Raw genomic sequence first — 19,925 nt, 5'->3', positions numbered from 1 at the left:
TGGTTTTACCCAGGAGGCCCAGAAGCTGTTTTATAGTCTTTACTCTTTCATGGCTAAGCAGAGTTTGGTGCTCAAGTGGTCTCTCAGAGGACAACAGCGCACTCTACCTTGGTGGCCCCAAGACTTTAAAGATCACCCTGATCCTGGGATTATCTACAGAACTGAGCACAGACTTCATCCTGCATCCTAGTATATATTTTAAAAACTGCATTTATTACGGCTTGGCTGTGGTTTTCTCCCTGGCTTTCCATTCTATTTTTCATGTGTTGTTTGTTATTGTCAATTTTATTATTTTTGTTTTATGTTATTAAATATATTTTGGCTTTCTCTCCTTTTGTATTGTATAATTCTTTAAGTACTGCCTCATCTATCAATTATCTTGTATTTTATGTCAATTCTAAAACTTATTCCCCTGTATTCTTCCTATTGAGCCCCCAGCCTATAAATGCTTTTTGAGTCCCCAGTATTAGTGATTTCTTCTCTTGTTGTATGGCTCATTTTCTGATTTTTGTTCTCTTTTTGAGTTTTGGATCCTGGACTTGGTTTTGTTCAATTTTGGTTTGCTTCTTGCATCTAGCCTTCTGATAATTTTCACTTGTTTAATTATTTTGATCTGTTTTTTAATAAACTCTTTAATTATTAGGTAACACTGTTTCGTTTTTTTCTCTTTTTCATTTGAGTTTCATCCCTTTCTGTTTGTGGAGGCCACAAAGCCTATTTCTTGAGTTTTAGAAGCCAAGCTTTCCTTGTGCTAATGAGGTCAATTTAGTGTTATCAGGCCTGTGACGCAAAGTGAAATATGCACCTTTTAAGTTGTCAACAGCCACAATACACTGATTCTAAAAATGAAGGTACACAATTATTAAAGCTGCAATGTATAACGCACTTCTCTTTGTAAAAACATACAACACAAGCAGCAAAAAAATCTCATACCTATGGAAGGGGGCCCCTGTGCACAGGATCCGCTCAGGGATGTGTTCTGTCCCCTCTCCTTTTCCCTCTCTACACCAATGACTGCACTGTCAGTGACTCATCTGTCAAAATGCTGATGCTTGCTGATGACACCTGATTGGCCTGATCACAGACATAGATGAGGTGCCATATCAGAGGCAGGTGATCCGGCTGACCCATGTTGGGGTACCCTCAACAATCTTAACTTAAATTGTCTGAGAACAGTAGAAATGATTTTAGGACACACTCTTCACTTCCAGTATCCCTAATTATAAAAGATGTCACAGTAAACAGGGTGGAATCATTTTAAACTTCTTGGTACAACTATCACTCACAATCTAAACTAGAATGAAAATATAACTGCATTTATCAAAAAAGCTCAGCAGCGGATGTTTTTTCTTTGTTAAGTTTAACCTTCTCCAATCAGTGCTTGGTACAGTTTCTTAGAGCTGTTTTTGAAGGAATCCTCATTTTCTTTGTAACAGTCTGGTATGGCAATGCATCTGCTCACTTGAAACATAAACTGAAGCATGTTATTCAGACAGTAAGATTGTTGGACTGAAACTGGACTCCACTGAGATTCTGTAGATTTCACAAGTCAGGATATGTGCTGCAAATATAATCAGACTATGCTTACCGGGCAAACATCTTTTTCAGTTATTACCATTGAGAAAACGTTACCCGCCACTAAAGGCAAGAACCACTAGACATCAAAACAGTTTCTTTCCTATTGTAATCACTCTGGTTAAACACAATCTCTGATTTATCTCGATCTTTTCCTGTTTATCAGACTCCTCCATCTAATGTAAATTATGTTTATTTTCTGTTTATACCTTAAAGACTTACTTTATATATTACTGTGTGGGACTGCAATGCTGCTTTACTATATCGATTTATATATTTGTGTTTTATGCAATACATTTTTTCATTACACTGTAAATAATGTTATTATAGCATCGTGTATGAAATATTGCAGGGGTTGCCAACTATGACCCTGGAGAGCCTCAGTGGCTACAGGTTTTTGTTCCAACCCAGTTGCTTAATTAGAAGCCAATCCTCACCAATAACAGATCTTATTTAATTTCATGGCTTGTTAGTGTTTTAACTCTACCATGTCAATTCATTTTTAAATCAAAGATTTTTTTTCCTTTCTAATGATACATGTATCATCCAAGTGATTTGAAGTCTAAAATGGATGAGTAATTTTCAGTTCTTCAGTTTCCTTCTGAGTTCTTAATTAAATCAAATTGTGAATTATGGAGACAAGCTAGATGTAGAACTGCTGGTTCCTCTGTCATTTGCATCTTATTGATAATAAGGAGCAATTAGAGCAATGAATACAGCTGTTTAAGACTAAAATAAGAAATTAAGGGTTTGAAATTTTAACAAGCGAGACAACTAAAATGAAACAGGAAAATGGCACTTGAGCAATAAGTGGGTCATCAGCAATGCATGATTTCTCATGAAGCAATTAGGCTGCAGCAGAAACCTGAAGCCACTGCGGCCCTCCCAGACCAATGTTGCTAAGCCCTGATTTAAATTAAATTGCAAATAAAGTAAATGAAGTTAATTAGTAGCAAAAACTAGACACTATTTACTGTAAGAAAATGGTTGGAATGAAAACCTGTAGCCATTGTGGCTCTCCAGGATCAGAGTTGGCTACCCCGGAATACTGTGTTGTGATGGTAGCATGAACAGAACCTTAATATTTGTATGGATGGAACACCAAGAGAAATTCTGCCTGGTAATAAAAATTAAAAGTTCAAGTTTAAAGTTAAGGATAAGATTGAAACATGTATCTTATTTTTTGGCTTGTATGAAAGGCAGATACCAAACTCTTGTAATGCAAAAAACATTTTGTAGAACTTGAAACACATGATAAGAATTTATTCACAGTGGTCATATAGATGGACTGAATACACTGGTGAACTTCACTGGATACGAATGTCTTGAAAAAAGAGAAACAGTAATGGTAAAGACCAATGTTTCCAGTGAAACAGTAAGCATCAATCAGAATCTTTGTGCATCCAAGCAAATTACTAAGGTAATTTTGTTCTGGGAATCTGCAACATCAAGTCTAGGGAGTCAGTCACCAGCCCTCAGCTTCGAATGTACAATGTCCAGCCCATGATTTCACCTGAAAATTGGCCTGATATTGTTCCTTAAATGTGATGGATTCCATAATAATAAAAGAGGAGCAAAATGCAGGAAGAATTTTATTATAATCACTGAAAAACATTACTGATGTGAAAAGAAAAACAGCCTGAAGCTCATGGTATCTTTGAAAACAATTGTTTCGCCTAATGCTGTCCAAACTGATGCACAGTGGTTTTAAGAATATAAAAACTGCTATCATTACACTTGACGTGAATGGCTGGACAGTGTTCACAGTGCTAGAAATCATTCTGTTGATTATTCAATTGGAACAGATTGCCTTGGCTGTAAATTGGCTGAAAATTCAAAGTTCAGCAACTTTGTGTGACCCTGGGAAACACAGAGTTTTTCCTGAGCCACTTAAAGTATTACTCTACAGCATTTGACTACTGAACAATGCTTTAATGAACACTGAAAACAAACTAAACATCTAATCAAAGGCTAGACCATATGTGCCATTAATTGCATTTTCAAGAAATTCAGATCATTCTTGTTAGATAATTATAGTTCTGGACTTACTGATTACAGATGCTTCTTTACTTTTTTTCCATTATACTTTGAATACCAAACCTGAAGAACCAAATGACAAATGTAAATTCCATTTAATGTTGTCACTTTTGTGAAAAATACAGAAAGATTGTGTGTACAAGTATGTGTGTATATACAGTTATAAATAACACACGGAACATGCATGACAACCTATAATTATAATTTTTATCATTTAGAGATGCACACTAGCTCCCCGTGATCCCAAAGTGTGATTAAACATGTTTTGTAAATTATGAAGTTGCTAGCATAAAATGCAATTCACATTTTTATATATCTGAAAATCATTTGAAATATTTAAATGCCTCTTGAACAATTCTCGCAATACATTAGTATATATTTATATTAACTTCTTGTATACTGTATAACAAGAACTGTCGTAATGATTTACAATTTCCTATCTTTCCAGTAAGACCCGACCAATTTAAAGCACCTTCATTGAATTTCAAGTTAACTAGAATGTATTAATATATCTAACAGCAAGATAAATCTGTTTAAAGATGTCTTAAAAATGGAATTATAAAATGTGTTCATTCTTTTCAGATGCCTTGAAGCAGCTATTAACTGTTTATTTTCAGACACCTAAAATGAACAGAAAGTTTCATTCAAAAGAGAGGCATTTCAAACAAAATCCATATTCAGATGTGATTAGTTTTACAATATGAAGTGGGGTAAAGGAATTATTACCAGAGGACTTCTGTAATTTTAGTCCAGTCCATATCATTCATACATCATTTAAAAATACACTGTACTGCAATGAGATCCTAAAATGCATTTCAGCATATTCATGACTATTAAGTTGGCATGCCTTTAAAGAGTGTATGTTTATATGTGTGAAAGAAAAATGGAGATAGAATGAATTTAGTTGCACTTTTTCAAACTAAATATCACCATGTCACTTGGAAATTTACCTGCTGTACACTGAGCTAATTTTTCCTTTAACCTTGCTCAATTTGATTTGAGCTACACATGTGGAATCTGATAATTATAATTCTAATGTCATCCTTTGAAAATTATACAGTATTGTTGTAGTCATCTTCTGCTGTAGCTTCGAGGCAATATCAAATTTTACAGTGATGCTTAACTATGATTACCACTGTAGTGCCATGGTGATGAAGACACTTTATCTTATTAGCATAATCTTATTCTAATTAATAATGAATGTAAATGGTGGGGAGCAATATTAACTGCCACTTTAGCTGTCCCTATCAACTGATGGTGACAATGCAGGAATTGCATAAGTTATGATTTGTCTTTTGCTTTACAACACAATGCACACGGTTTCATGGCTCCCTAGTGTGCTATCTTTTGTCATAGCATTTTAAATATAATGTGTACTTCCTGAGGATGTCATTTCTGTTATAAAGTTGGAAATGAAGACCATTTATATCTGACTGCATCAGGTTAATGTTATTTGAACATGGAAGAATAAAGAAGCTGACTTTCTTTAATTAGTTTTTCATGTTCTGAAATGTCAAGATTTGCTATTGAAGGTGAGGTAATAGATTAGATGAAGGTGATACAGTCTAAAGAGGTCAAAAAGTAATTTTAGTTATCATCTATTATTGTACATTCAGCTTTCAGCTTTGGGACTATAACCTTGAACTCAGATGTGTAAAGTAGCTGACATAGTTTCAATTACATTTTCATGGAAAAATATCAGATCAGAGCCTTAGGCACTGCCATGGGATAGTTAGGCCTATTTATATATATATTTTTTTGTAACCCTTATGGTCTTAAGAAGACGGATTTCATTTTACTAATATAATCTATTTGTTTTATGTGACACCATACACATTGCATTCATATCAATAGGTATTAGTGAATTTTAATTTATTTTAGTTATGGGGAAAATTCTTCAGCTAGGATTGTATATGTTGCATGGAATTATATTATTAACTGTGCATGACCTCATTAAAATTAAGGTTACTTCTAAAATTACAAGATGATAATCTAATATTTGTTTTAATGTCTAGAGACATGAATGTTTATATAATAATATTCTGGGAAAAGTAAATGACAGGCTAAAATTTCAGTAATTCTTTTTTTTTTTAAAGTTTGCAACCTCAACTCAAGAAGTTCTAAAAGGCAATTTTTTCCAGGCCTACTACAATTAATTTATTACCCAATGAAACATATTTTGCCATACTGTAGCTCCATGAACTTTTTGACCCAATTGTTGTTGCATTAGTTTTCTCTGGGTACTTTAGTGTTCTACTACATGCTAAAAGATGTGCGTGTTGTGTCTGATGGTAAGTAAGTTTTATTTATGAATTTTAGAACAACTGAGGTTGATCCATGTGCTATACAGGAGTATATAAAATAAGAAAACAATAAAAAATACAACACAAGACGAGTGGAATATAAAAACTCACATAAAAGAACACACATTATCAAATAATTTATAAGCCAAAGTAACAAAGAGGTGTTCAATTTAGATTTAAAAAGCTTAATTGTTGAGGCTGATCTGATGACGAGAGGTATTGCATTCCATAATGGGTGTTATGCAAGAATTAGTGATTAGTGACTGTTAATTGGTCATGGATGCGTGAGCGTGAGGGTGCTTGGCAATGGACTAATATCCCATCTGAGACTGATTTTCACCTTGGATATAATAAATTCACGATGGGAATAGTGGATATATAAAAGGAAAGGATGAGCAAGTAGTTGAAACTGTCACACATTAAAAATGCAAATTAAGACCTAAGTTTACCCACTACACAATCTTACTCAGTAGCTGATTTAGATATGGGAGACACTGGCAGTCACACAGGCCAGGGCGCATGTGCGCTCCTGAAAGTGTGCTGAATGTACACAGAGGGGTTCTTGCGTGCTCTGGACACTGAAGGTGAAAGTTATCTAATTCTAATAGTACAGAATGCAAGCTCTGGACACAGATGAGTGCTGTAACCAGGATTGACCTTATTTACATTCCTTGGCTTGAAAAAGCTACTTCACTGGATATAAATACAATGAATATAAATCAAACAGATTAAAATAAAGTCTTTACATTAATAAAATAATTCACTTGAAGATTTTACTTTTATTTTTTAAGATATAGTATACATTTGGCTAGCGCTCAAAAAATCTGTGCTCTTCTTTACATTAATAATGCACACTATACTGAAATGCATTAATCCATCCATCAATTTTCTAACCTACTTATTAATTATAGAAAGTTGATGCTGATCCTGGTGGCACGTTGCCTCCTTAGCATTACAGTATGTTTGGCCAGGCCAAGTGCTTTCCACATTTCTCCTGACACAAGCAACAGTTGCTGCGTTGTGAAAAGTGCTTAGGAGACTAATGTCTTTCTTGTCTTTGTACTTGATCACAAGGAAGTTTTGCCTTTTTGCCATGCAGTTATTTGCACAATGAACATTCAGGCAACCTAATTCAGCGGGCATATGATGGTGGTTGAGTTGTACAGTGCATCAGTTTCACTAACTGTGTCAACGTCTGAAGACCAACTCACATTGTCATCACAACTTCTCATTTACATGCCATTATGTTTTGTTTGAATATTGATGAATAATGATTTCTCATGAAAATTTTGATGAGTTACATTTGAGTAGCAAAACGCATAGAAATATTCATGATTTTTTCACTGCAGAATGATATTTTATCCACCAGATGGCAGCAGATTAACCCAAGATTTATTCGGGCTTAACAGCAGATATTTACACATCACCCCCAGTCAAACTTGGGCTTAACTGTAATTACATAAAATTTTAAGTACAGGTCATGCTTGGAGTTAACACCAAGGAAGTTGATACAAGTCAGGAACCAACCGCAAGCCCCAATCTATCACATGGTGCATTGATGCACACAGCCATACTAACTCTCATAGGGCATTGGAAATGAGAGGAAAACTGGAGTCCCTGGAGGAAAACCCATGCAACCAATGGGTGGATCTGCAAACACCTCACTGACTCTCTGGACGTTTGACACAGCAGCACTAGCACCTGCATTACCATGCCACCATGTGGTGAAATTAGTTACATGCAAATATTATGTACTGTTGTATTACCCTATGCACTCGCCTATAAGTCGGATCTTGAAACATGAAAATTCGATCATAAAATCAGACCCTGACTTATACAATATATTCAAAAATACGACACTTACATTTTTTTTTTTTACATCTTGCTTCCTCTAGTCTCACACCAGTTTCTCAGACGCATCACATTTTGTTGCAGCAGCGCCGTTACCAATTTCTTTCATCACTTCAACGACTTTTAATTTAAAACCAGCTTCATATTTTCTTCTGATCAAACGCTCCATCGTAGATAAGAGATGCTCTTACGATAAGTGTATGAGGGTGTGAGATACAAAAAACACAAAACAGTGCAAATGTTGCTTCAGAATAGTTTGGGTATTACTGTGTGGTCACGTAGGCACAATGCATAGAAAAAAAAGGCAGTGTGCTCCGTGGTTACTCTCTCAGGTGGGCATTAACATATGATAATCTCTTGGATCAATAGTGTGAGTTTTCTGCATTCGACTTATATGTCCGACATAATAAAATACCGGAAATTATACGGTAAAATCAAGCCATGACTTATCAGTGAAAGAACTTAAACGCGAGTATATATGGTATATTTCAGAGGTGGCAATGATAGATTGGCCATCTAACTCTAGTGAAGAGGATACCATATATTCTGTTTTGTGTGTTTTATTTATCCATTTTTGACACCCATTTTATGACCAACCTATCTGGGAGTGTTTTTGGGAGTAAAGGCTGGTGGTTCGAGAGGAGGTTGTCCAAAAACAGGACCTGTTAAAGCCCAATGAGGCATTCCTTGTGTGATTTTGGGCTCTACAAGAAATAAATTATTGTTGTTGTTGTATTAGACACTGTAACTCTAATACTGTTTGTTTCACTAATCCATAATATGTGTGTAAGATAGGTATTTCCAGTGATCCAAAATTGTTTTAGAATTCTGTTTAATCATTTGAATAAGATTATGGTAGTACATTTAGTGATAAACTATTTTTGTTTAATTTATGTAATTTCTTAACCCTTCTGAACTGATTAAGTGACTGGAAAAAGGTAAGTCCAGCTATTATAAACATGACAATATGCCCAACATACACTCAATTGATGATTGATTGATTGATTGATAGATACTTTATTAATCCCAAGGGGAAATTCACATACTCCAACAGCAGCATACTGATACAAAAACAATATTAAATTAAAGAGTAATAAAAATGCAGGTATAACAGACAATAACTCTGAATAATGTTAACGTTTACCCCCCCCAGGTGGAATTGAAGAGTCGCATAGTTTGGGGGAGGAACGATCTCCTCAGTCTGTCAGTGGAGCAGGACAGTGACAGCAGTCTGTCGCTGAAGCCGCTCTTCTGTCTGGAGATGACACTGTTTAGTGGATGCATTGGATTCTCCATAATTGATAGGAACCTTTTGAGCGCCCGTCACTCTGCCATGGATGTCAAACTGTCCAGCTCCGTGCCTACAATAGAGCCTGCTTTCCTCACCAGTTTGTCCAGGCGTGAGGCATCCTTCTTCTTAATGCTGCCTACCCAGCACACCACGGTGTAGAAGAGGGCACTCACCACAACCGTCTGATAGAACATCTGCAGCATCTTATTGCAGATGTTGAAGGACGCCAGTCTTCTAAAGAAGTATAGTAATAAAATACAAATTTAGGAAATAATATCTATGCCAAAATTTAAAAAATAATTGCATGTTAATAACTAAGATAAATAATTTGTATCTTAATTTGGCCCATATACTTTGCTAGCACTGATACAACAGGTGCACTGGCTGGAGTGGTTATGAACAGTACTTCATTTTAAAGCCTTTCCCTTTATTAATATGTATATCATGTAAAAACAGCTGTTAAGGGTACTTCCATGATTTCACCAAACTCACTAACTGTGAGTTGTATGTACATAATATTCATCATATTGCTTGTTTTTTTTGATGAAATGCTTATTTGAAAACCTGTTTGAAATTTTTACATCAGTTGTGAGGTTTTTTAGAGTATATTTTTCTCTTTTTTCTCATGTTTAATATTTTTAATGTTATTTAATTGGCATCATCATGGCACTGTTTTGTGCTGTTTTTCTTCTTAGTTTTTCTATGTCTACAGCCCTGTTCTCCCTAGTAATGATGCTCATCACGAGTCATGTGAGTCATGTCACCACTATAAAAGACGGTGAATTTGGGTAAATTTTGTAGGATCTAGAGTTATTTTAATTAGCTAAACTTTTGTATTTAAGATGTTCATGTGAACTGCCAGTTATCTGAACTGAACTGTGTTTCTCAGACAGATAGTAAGTGTTATTGTTTGTCGTTCATCCACCTTCATTGGAATGGAGTAATTATGCAGAAAAAGAAAATGAATAAACATGAGAGAGTTGTAAGAATCATATATTTGGGAAATTTCTAAGGGAGAAATTTAATGAGTCAAGTCAGTATGCCTTTAATCACAACGCTGGCAAAACCAAAGGAAGCAAGCAAATGCTGTTAAACTTTATCAGGAAAGTGACTGAAAACAAGCAATAAAACCTAATAAATAAAGGAAATTGCTCCAGAAGCTGCTCCTTTTCGGCCAATTAGTAATTTATTTGTAAACAAAGTGGTGAAGTTAAGGAAAGTGCATCTGTCTTTTATAACTATCTTAAATACGTGTCACGTGTGGATCTGAAGTACACATACATGTCCAAATGAACCCTAACACCTTGCAGTTTTGACAGAAACAAAACACAAAATGGCAAGAGCAATGAAAATATTACAAAAAATCACTTAAACTATAACAATATTATTTTTATGTTTCAATGTTATACAAGCAGGATGTAAATTTCCCAGTTTGAAAAGTGCTGCAGTGAGATGTTGTAATAAGCTCAATGTTAATTACACAATTCAGTTTATCTCTGGGAAAATGACCAGCTTTCTGAGAAGTAAATTTGCTAATGCAGTGTCTGGTGTCAGGGCACCTGGTTTCTCAGGGACTGCACAATCATTTTAAGGGAGTTACAATATTGGTGCTGTGACTCAGATGCCTAGTCATTTACAGAATATAGCATGTGAAAAATAGCAAAATTAAATATTTGCAGGAATAAATTTTAGTAGAATTAGAAATGTTTTCTTCTAAGTGATTTTTTTCCATCCAGAATTATTATTTTATAATAAAATGTATACTACATTTTTTGTAAAATTGATGAGCAATAGCATGAAGTTATGGGAAAGAGTACTGGAAGCTAGGTTAAGAAGTGAGGTGATGATTAGTGAGCAGCAGTATGGTTTCATGCCAAGAAAGAGCACTACAGAAGTGATGTTTGCTATAAGGATGTTGATGGAGAAGTTTAGAGAAGGCCAGAAGGAGTTGCATTGCGTCTTTGTGGACCTGGAGAAAGCATATGACAGGGTGCCTTGTGGTATTGTATGAGGAAGTCGGAAGTGGCAGAGAAGTATATAAGAGTTGTACCTGATATGTACAAGGGAAGTGTGACAGTGGTGTGAGGTCTGCGATAGGAATGATGGATGCATTCAAGGTGGAGATGGGATTACATCTGGGATTGGCTCTGAGCCCTTTCTTATTTGCAATGGTGATGGACAGGTTGACAGACGAGATTACACAGGAGTCACCGTGGACTATGATATTTGCTGATGACATTGTGATCTGTAGCGAGAGTAGGGAGCAAAATGAGGAGACCCTAGAGAGGTGGAGATATGACCAATGGAGGAGAGGAATGAAGGTCAGTAGGAACAATGAGAGGGAGGTCAGTGGAATGGTGAAGATGCAAGGAGTAGAGTTGCCGAAGGTGGATGAGTTTAAATACTTGGGATCAACAGTACAGAGTAATGGGGATTGTGGAAGAGAGGTGAAAAAGATGTGAAAAAGACAGGGTGGAATTGGTGAAGAAAAGTGTCAGGAGTGATTTGTGACAGACGAGTATCAACAAGAGTGAAAGGGAAGGTCTACAGGATGGTAGTGTGACCAGATTTGTTATATGGTTATGCAGTATATATATATGTTATATCTGAGACAGAGCTGGAGGTACCAGAGTTAAAGATGCTAAGATTTGCACTGGGTGTGACGAGGATGGATAGGATTAGAAATGAGTACATTAGAGGGTCAGCTCAAGTTGAATGTTTCGGAGACAAAGTCAGAGAGGACGAGATTGCGTTGGTTTGGACATGTGCAGAAGAGAAATGCTGTGTATATTGGGAAAAAGATGCTAAGGATAGAGCTACCAGGGAATAGGAAAAGAGGAAGGCCTAAGAGAAGGTTTATGGATGTGGTGAGAGAGGACATTTAAGTGATGGGTATAATAGAACAAGATGCAGAGGATAGAAAGATATGGAAAAAGATGATTCACTGTGGCAAGCCCTAACGGCAGCAACCAAAAGAAGAAGAAGTATACTACATTTTTGTGACAATTCTCTATTTCCTATATATACTTTGGCTGCATTTAAATGTATTTTTTACTTCTTTCATCAAATAAGCAATCCTCAATGGTGATAACAATATATTAAAGCAAATTTTTCAGCAGTTCATCTTCTCTGATTTCTTTGTTCAGTTTACTGGCTCAAACCAATAAAGTTCTTTCATTTCTCTTTTTGCCTGAACTATGAGAATACCAGAAATGCACATAATCTCTTACCCAGGCAAAGCAACTGTGTCACAACATGGGCTTAAATCTTCAAAAGGTTGCTATGCGGTTTGAGTTTCACACTGAGTGAGCAGTGCATTATGAAATATATTACAGACCAACTGATACCCACCAGATATAAAAGTCAAGCCAGCAACTACATAATGGCAGGTCTTAACTTGTGACCTTCAGCTAGCAGTATTTGACCTCTGCATGACAGCATAAAATATCTGAGTCCAAAACACACTGTTTAACTGGTTATCCAAGATTTCAAAAATATTGTAACAATGTATTTTGTATTATTAGTAAAATTCTTTGAGGAATAGTGTAGTGAGAAGTTAAGCAAAATTACAGCATTTATTGGCTAACTAGAAAGATTATATGCAGGCTTTTGAGGCAACTCTGGCCCCTTCTTCAGGCAAGATGTAATAACAGAAACTGGAATTCCCTATGTCTTAAAAGATGTGCAATGTGTTGCATATAATAAAGTGTAATTTAAAGAATGCAGATGAAGGTTTTACTGTATTGCAAAAATAAAGACCTTTAACCTTTAGAATTTTTCCTTGTGGTCTGTGATGTAATGTTATGGTGACTTGTGCTCTCTGTATCTCTTTATACATATTTAATAAATAATGTTCTAAGAGGGCAGCATGGTGGTGCAGTGGTAGCACTGCTGCATCACAGTAAGGAGACCTGGATTTGCTTCACGGGTCCTCCCTGCATGGAGTTTGCATGTTCTCCCCATGTCTGCGTGGGTTTCCTCCGGCTGCTCTGGTTTCCTCCCACAGTCCAAAGACATGGAGGTTAGGTGAATTGGCGATTCTAAATTGTCCCTAGTATGTGCTTGGTGTGTGTGGGTGTGTATGTGCCCTGCGGTGGGCTGGCACCCTGCCTGGGGTTTGTTTCCTGCCTTGCGCCCTGTGTTGGTTGGGATTGGCTCCAGCAGACCCCCATGACCCTGTGTTGGGATATAGCGGGTTGGATAATGACTGACTGACTGACTGTTCTAAGAACTGCTGGTCATCGCATGATTTTTCCCCAACTTGTCCTATAAATAAAATTCATACATTTACTTTATATCAGAAGAAGCAAACTTATTAGCACATTTCATTGGAGCAAAATTAAATGAAGCTTCACATTTCATAAGCTTTTCAAATTAAATATTAAAGGAGATCTGATCATCTAATTTTCACTTAGTGGCAAGAATGCAAAGAGATGATTATCAGTCTGCAGTTTTAAAAATGAGTACTGAGCATACTATTACAGCTTTTGAGATTTAAAGGCAGCCCTTTTCACTAAGGAAATAAAAAAAGAGTAAAATGTAGAGAGTTGGTGAAAAGGCTCTTGTCACGGCTACCCTTGAAACTTTCAATTAGTCTGAGAGTAGACTTTATGAATGGCGTTGCTAAGTTTAATTGTGGATTTTGTCCTTGTGCTCTAGTCCAGTGCTATGTTGCCTTGGAAGAAAGGCAACAACTCTCAGTAGCTCCTGTATGTCCAATAAAAGATTTCAACCTTCAGCCTTGTTTGACCAGTATTCATATTTATAATGAGTATTTACATTATGTAGGGAATTCATAGTGCAGCTGTGGTGTAATAGATATTCTTGTAATATTTACATTGTTGCATTTGAATTTGGAAACTAACACAACAATTTCAAACAGGCTGTATATTTTTACTTAGATAAAGTACATCAATATCCATTACTTCATAGGCCCTCTTTAGTACACTGCAACAGCAAGCATTATTTCATTGGTAGTTCTCTTTTGGCAGGTTGTTAATTTCCTGGAATGCACAGCAATTTCTTTCACTGTACTGTACTTGATGCCGAAGATATGTAGGCACTCAACTGAATGATACATCCAACAGCTTAAACAGTGCATGAGGAGTCCGTTACTTTATTATTTATGAACTACTTACAGTTAGCCCCTTATTCAAAATGATGAAGATTTCTTCATGCATAATATTTAAACAAAAAACGATTTGCAAAAGACATATTAATGACTCTTCAGCAAGCCGGCAATGGTTTCTAATCTCATTGGCTAACAGTGTTGTATACATTTAAGAAAGAGTAAAGTCCCATTTTATGAAAAGTGAATCAAGTAAAAATAACACTTACACATGAGTAAACTTACCTATGTAAACATTTCCAAGTATCTGATGCTAATTGTACTTAAGTATCAAATGTACAAGTAAATGTAGAATGTCTCCCTTTATATACACAGTCGAACAAAAGGTCCTAAAAACTTAAAGTAATTCTGGCCATTTTCTTTTTGCATGAGTCATATTTCAATCACTAAATTTCATACGAGTAGACATCTTTGTTTTTTCATCCTAATTATGTAGGGTCTGCGGTGGGTTGGCACCCTGCCCGGGATTGGTTCCTGCCTTGTGCCCTGTGTTGGCTGGGATTGGCTCCAGCAGACCCCCGTGATTCAGCGGGTTGGAAAATGGATGGATGGTTTAATATTACAGTAACAAATATCTCTCAGCTAAATATAATGCAGTAAAAGTAGCCATTTACAATTACAGTAATAAAGCATTTCAATTTTGTTAGTATACAAACACTGTTAGCTCTGTACCAGTTCTTGTTGGCTCCTTCAGTAGATCATGTTGATATGCATATTTTTGGCATCTGTTTGGAACTGACAGGCAAATAATCTATGGTTCTGTACCAAAGAAGCATTTTTCACTCATTTTATGAGGAAATAAAACAGAAAGCATGTATTTTATTGTTTTCACATTTTTAAAGTGTGTAGAATGTCACAAACTGTCTTTTCAAAAGGGGTTCCGTGTGCTTTAAATACTGATACATCAATTTATAACACATTTATCCACAGCGAAAATGTTTAGACTGTTGGCCATGTGGTACTTGGAGTTAGAACCCAGAGGGACATTCAGAATTATATTTATCAACGGGTCAGAAAGTGCCCCAGACTGAGACTGGGGACAATGGAACTGTGCACTAATGAACCTGTTCAGCTTAGTTTCATTTTGACTTCCAACTGAAAAAGTGAGCGGAAAGTGAGTTAGTGGCTGAAGAAGATGATGTTAAGGGAAAACATAATGAGCCCTAAGAATTAAGACTTAACAAATCACCTTAAATAGTTTTTAATATAGGAAGGAAGAAATTAACATGTTTTTCTCTAATAGGAACTGAAATGATATTAAGTTTTAGAACCAATGTTTACAGGATTTTAAGAGGCTATATTAATATGAAGATCACCACAAAAGATTTCCATTCATTTTTCTTTGCATTCAGATTTCACTCAAATACTGTATAGATAGATAGAGAAATAAAACTTTATATTAATTGCATGAGGAAATTCAAATGCATACAGCAGAAGAAACATAAAAAAATGAGTATACAGACTCACAAGACAGATAATCAATCGATAAATAAATTAAAATAAACTTAACAAGTACATCGGGTGGAAGAATTGAATTGCTCTGCTCCTTCTTGAACAGCACCACTGTATTGCCTGACCAGAAACCCCCGGGTATTCTGCACAACTTCCACGTCCTTCCCCCTGAATGGTGACTGGTCTCAGAAGCTCCTTGGCATGCTGGACATCCCTCACCAGTTCTTTGTCTTGCTGATGTTGAGTTACAGGTTGTTGTCCCTGCACCACAAGAAGAAGTCCTCCACAACCTTCCTGTATTCTGACTCATCTCCATTATTAATGCAGCCTGTGATGGATGCATCATCTAAACATTTCTGTAGATGGCCTTGCACTAGCACTGTGCAGGAAGTCTGATGTGTAGAGGGCAAACAGGAAAGGAGATGGCACAATTTTCTGAGGTATTCCAGTATTATACATCACCATTTTTGATACACAGTCCCGGAGCCTCACAAACTGCTGTCTGTTGGTCAAGTAATCCACGATCCAGGAGGTTCTGGGAGCATTTACTTGTTTAATAAAATAAGCAAACATCTACTTGCTTTGAAAACATTTTTAATAAAACTAAATTTGTAAATTATATACAAAGTGTAGGCCAATATCAGAAACTTTATGGGATATGTAAAAAAATAAAAAATTTCAGTTCAATCAATGCACAAATTGTCTAAACTTCTCCAAATATAAAATGACACCAGTGCTAGTTTAGCAAAGCAAATATGAATTCCTTCAATTGCATTTTTTGCAAGAGAAAATTAATTCAGGGTTTGACTTTTTGACCTGAGTGGCAAAGTGATGCAGTGATAGCGCTACTGTCTCGCAGTAAGGAGACCATGATTCTCATCTCGGGTCAGTCTTTGCGTGGAGTTTGCATGTTCTCCCCATGTCTTTGTGGGTTTCCTCTGGGCGCTCCAGTTTCTTCCCATAGTCCAAAGGTGGATTGGTGATACTAATTTGGCCCTGGCGTGGGTGTGGCACCCTGTCTGGGGTTTATTCCTCCCTTAAGACCTATGCTAGCTAGGATAGGCTCCAATCCCGCCATGTACCCTGTTCAGGACAAAGCGGTTCAGAAAATGATTGACAGACTTTTTGACCTTCATTTTGTGCTTTATCAAAATCTTTTGAAGTTACAAAACCAAAGAAGTTGAGGGAATAATTGAGTTTTTTTTTAATTGTTTATTCAAAACAGTACTTTAACTATATAAGAATAAACTCAGAAAACATCATATTCTGAAAGCAATAAAAATAAATACTTCGTTAAATTTTTTTACCATTCATCCTATCTCGTGAATCCCTATTGCTGGTCACTACATTATTAACGTTTCCTTTCTTTATTCCAAGTGAATAAAATACTACATTTATTTTAAAATCCCATTTTATGTATCACAGTTTGAAAGCGAGTACTATTATGAGACCACCTGTAGTTCTAGTCTTGATAAAGCTCTGCTATTACCCAGACAGCAGGAGAGTGAACATAGAATGGGAGAAGTGTGATGGGTCAGCTGGGATCTTTAAAACTTTACACTGCAACAAAGGGGAGCTGATTCTGTAAGGGAAAGAATGCATCCTAGGATTTTAAGAGCAATGCACACTGCTTCATTTAGCTGTTTCTTGTGCTTGACAGAGAGAGACACTGCGATACCACACAGTAATAGAGAATGTCAAAACACTTTTAATAAAAAAACAGAAAAAAATGATTTGGTGACTATCTCATAAAGACCTGTTTCTGGTCAACTTTTTGTAGTTGATCCTTCATATAAGAGTGTCAGAAAAGAGGAACCCAGGATTTTGAAATTTTCCTACACCTCAGCATCCTACTCCTTGATATATAAAAGTTAAAATCATCTTCTGCCTCATTTACGGTCCACCTTCTCATCTTTTGCTGTATTTATATTATAGAAAATTTAAATTTTACAATTTGACTAGTTTCTGTTCATTTTTCCATGTAGACTCATCAATTTAAATTGAGTTATTCCAGAATGGTCACATCAACAAACTTGAACACTGTAGAAGAATTGAAATGTGTAATATAGTCATTAATGTAGAGTGAATATAGGAGTGCTAATAAGACAAAGCCTTGTATGGGTAATCATACTCAGGGTGAGGGGCTTGGAGATAGTGTTCTTCAATCCCACCAACTGCTTCCAAATGGAATGAATAACCAGTAGTCATTAAACGGGATATAGGTGCTTGATCTTTCAAGAAGCTGCAGAACACCAATAATCCAGTTGCATTACAGATACACTGGTAATGGGTCCAAGTACACTTTAGAAAGCAGTTTCATTACACATCACTCAAATACAGCACCTTCATTATGAGGTGTAAGAGCAAAAATGTCGAAAGCTATTAAAGCAGGCCACAGTGAACACCTTTTGGAACTGATAACTCTATTTCTTTGATTTCAAATACATCTAAATATTAAGCAAATTATATTTTTAAGAGCAGATTAAACAACAACATAAAATATTTCTTTTTAGTCTTTCTACTTTTCCTAATTTTCAGAATCAGTAGATTTGGGCAGATTCTCTTATTATTTTTAAGAACCATAGCACATAGGCTTCTAAAACGAGGCTGCCCAGATGCACCATTAAAACAAACATTCCTGTAATTTATATTTCCTTTAGATATTTCACATCAGTTGAAAATTTTAACAAAGCTTTATCATTTGTCTTTATGCCTCATTAGCACTCTTTGATTGAAATTATGCACCAAACTTTAAGGAAGCTTTGTCACCAGCACACTGTATGCTCTTGATTTAGGTGGACCAGCTGGCACTAATATTTCATTGCCATATTTTGAATTTTTTTCTCTTAAAGTACAGTATGTAATTAATGTTGAAATGTTCCCAAAGGAAAGAAATGTGCATGTAAAGAAAACAATGGTTACCTTTGATTGAGCCAGCAAAAGACAGTGCTGTTCCAATTAAAGGTGTTGGCAAGGGAGGTTCTACTGTAGCTTGGGGCTCACTTTCATCCTATTTTAGGAACAGTAGCATACTACATTAATGAAGACTTGAAACAATTGGAAAAACTGCTGTGGATAAGGTACTTAAAGTTGGTTTCACTGAAAAGCATGCTAACAGTTTAATGTATACTGAACACTTAAGTACTTCCATTTTTTATCTTCTTTTGAAAATAAAAATATTTGCATATTAGCCCTGGGCAATTGAGTCTGTTTTATGGTCAGGTAGCAGATCGCAATGATATCCTTGTGTGTAGAAAATTGATCTAATTTTTAAATTCAGTAAAATTCACATATAATTTTTTATTTCAGATGGGTTGTATTTTAATCATTTTTGACTTTACACCATTATAGCATATACTTCACATGCTTTTTAACTACATTAGTTTTATCTTTTCTCTGATATTGCTTTAAAATAGATTTGCTGCATTTTTCTAATCCATTCTCCCAGCAATTGAAAGGATTAGTAATAAGTGTATCTTTTAGTCTAAATATTCCGAATTTATACTGTACATAGCACAACTACAGTATTAAAACTTTTGTTCAGTCTCCTTTATTCTGGAGTGGATACACCAATAATATTCCAATACTTAGACTATTTTAATTATTGTGATTGCATTCTGTTATTTACTCTAAATTATTGTAATTGAAACCTTATATTTGAATTTCTGTTCAATTCTGGAAAATTCATCATAATTTTTTTTGTATAATGAAATTATTATAACACAATTATTCACAGAACTCATACCTGTGTCGCTTTTTTTCACATCAGGGGAATCTTCTCAAAAAAATCTGACTGTATGTCCCAAGTTAAATTATGGAGAGACTTACTTTACTGTCTACGGTTGTAAAAACAATTGTTTAACTAAATACAGCATAGCATCCACGAGAGATGAAGAAAATTATAGCTAGACTACATTTCAATTGTTAAATTTATTTAGACCAACTGGTTAGATTATCACAGTACCGTTTATACCAGGAGTTCTCAATCACGGTGCTGGAGGGCTGCAGTGGCTGAAGGTTTTTGCTCCAGCCCAATTGCTTAATGAGAAGCACTTGCTCAAGTAACACTTCTGCTTCACTTTAGTTGTCTCGCTCATTAAGATTTTGAACCCTTATTGCTTATTTTAGTCTTAAATAGCTGTATTCTTGGTTTTTAATTGCTCCTAATTAGCAATATCATCCAAATGACAAAAGAGACCAGCATTTCTCCATTTAGCTTGTTTCCATTTACTGTACACCTGTGTGTATTAATCATGTACTATTGGGTTTAATTAAATACAGTACTTGG

This window comes from Erpetoichthys calabaricus, chromosome 8 (assembly GCF_900747795.2).
Source record: "Erpetoichthys calabaricus chromosome 8, fErpCal1.3, whole genome shotgun sequence".
NCBI lineage: Eukaryota > Metazoa > Chordata > Cladistia > Polypteriformes > Polypteridae > Erpetoichthys > Erpetoichthys calabaricus.
This window is presented reverse-complemented; position numbering follows the sequence as displayed.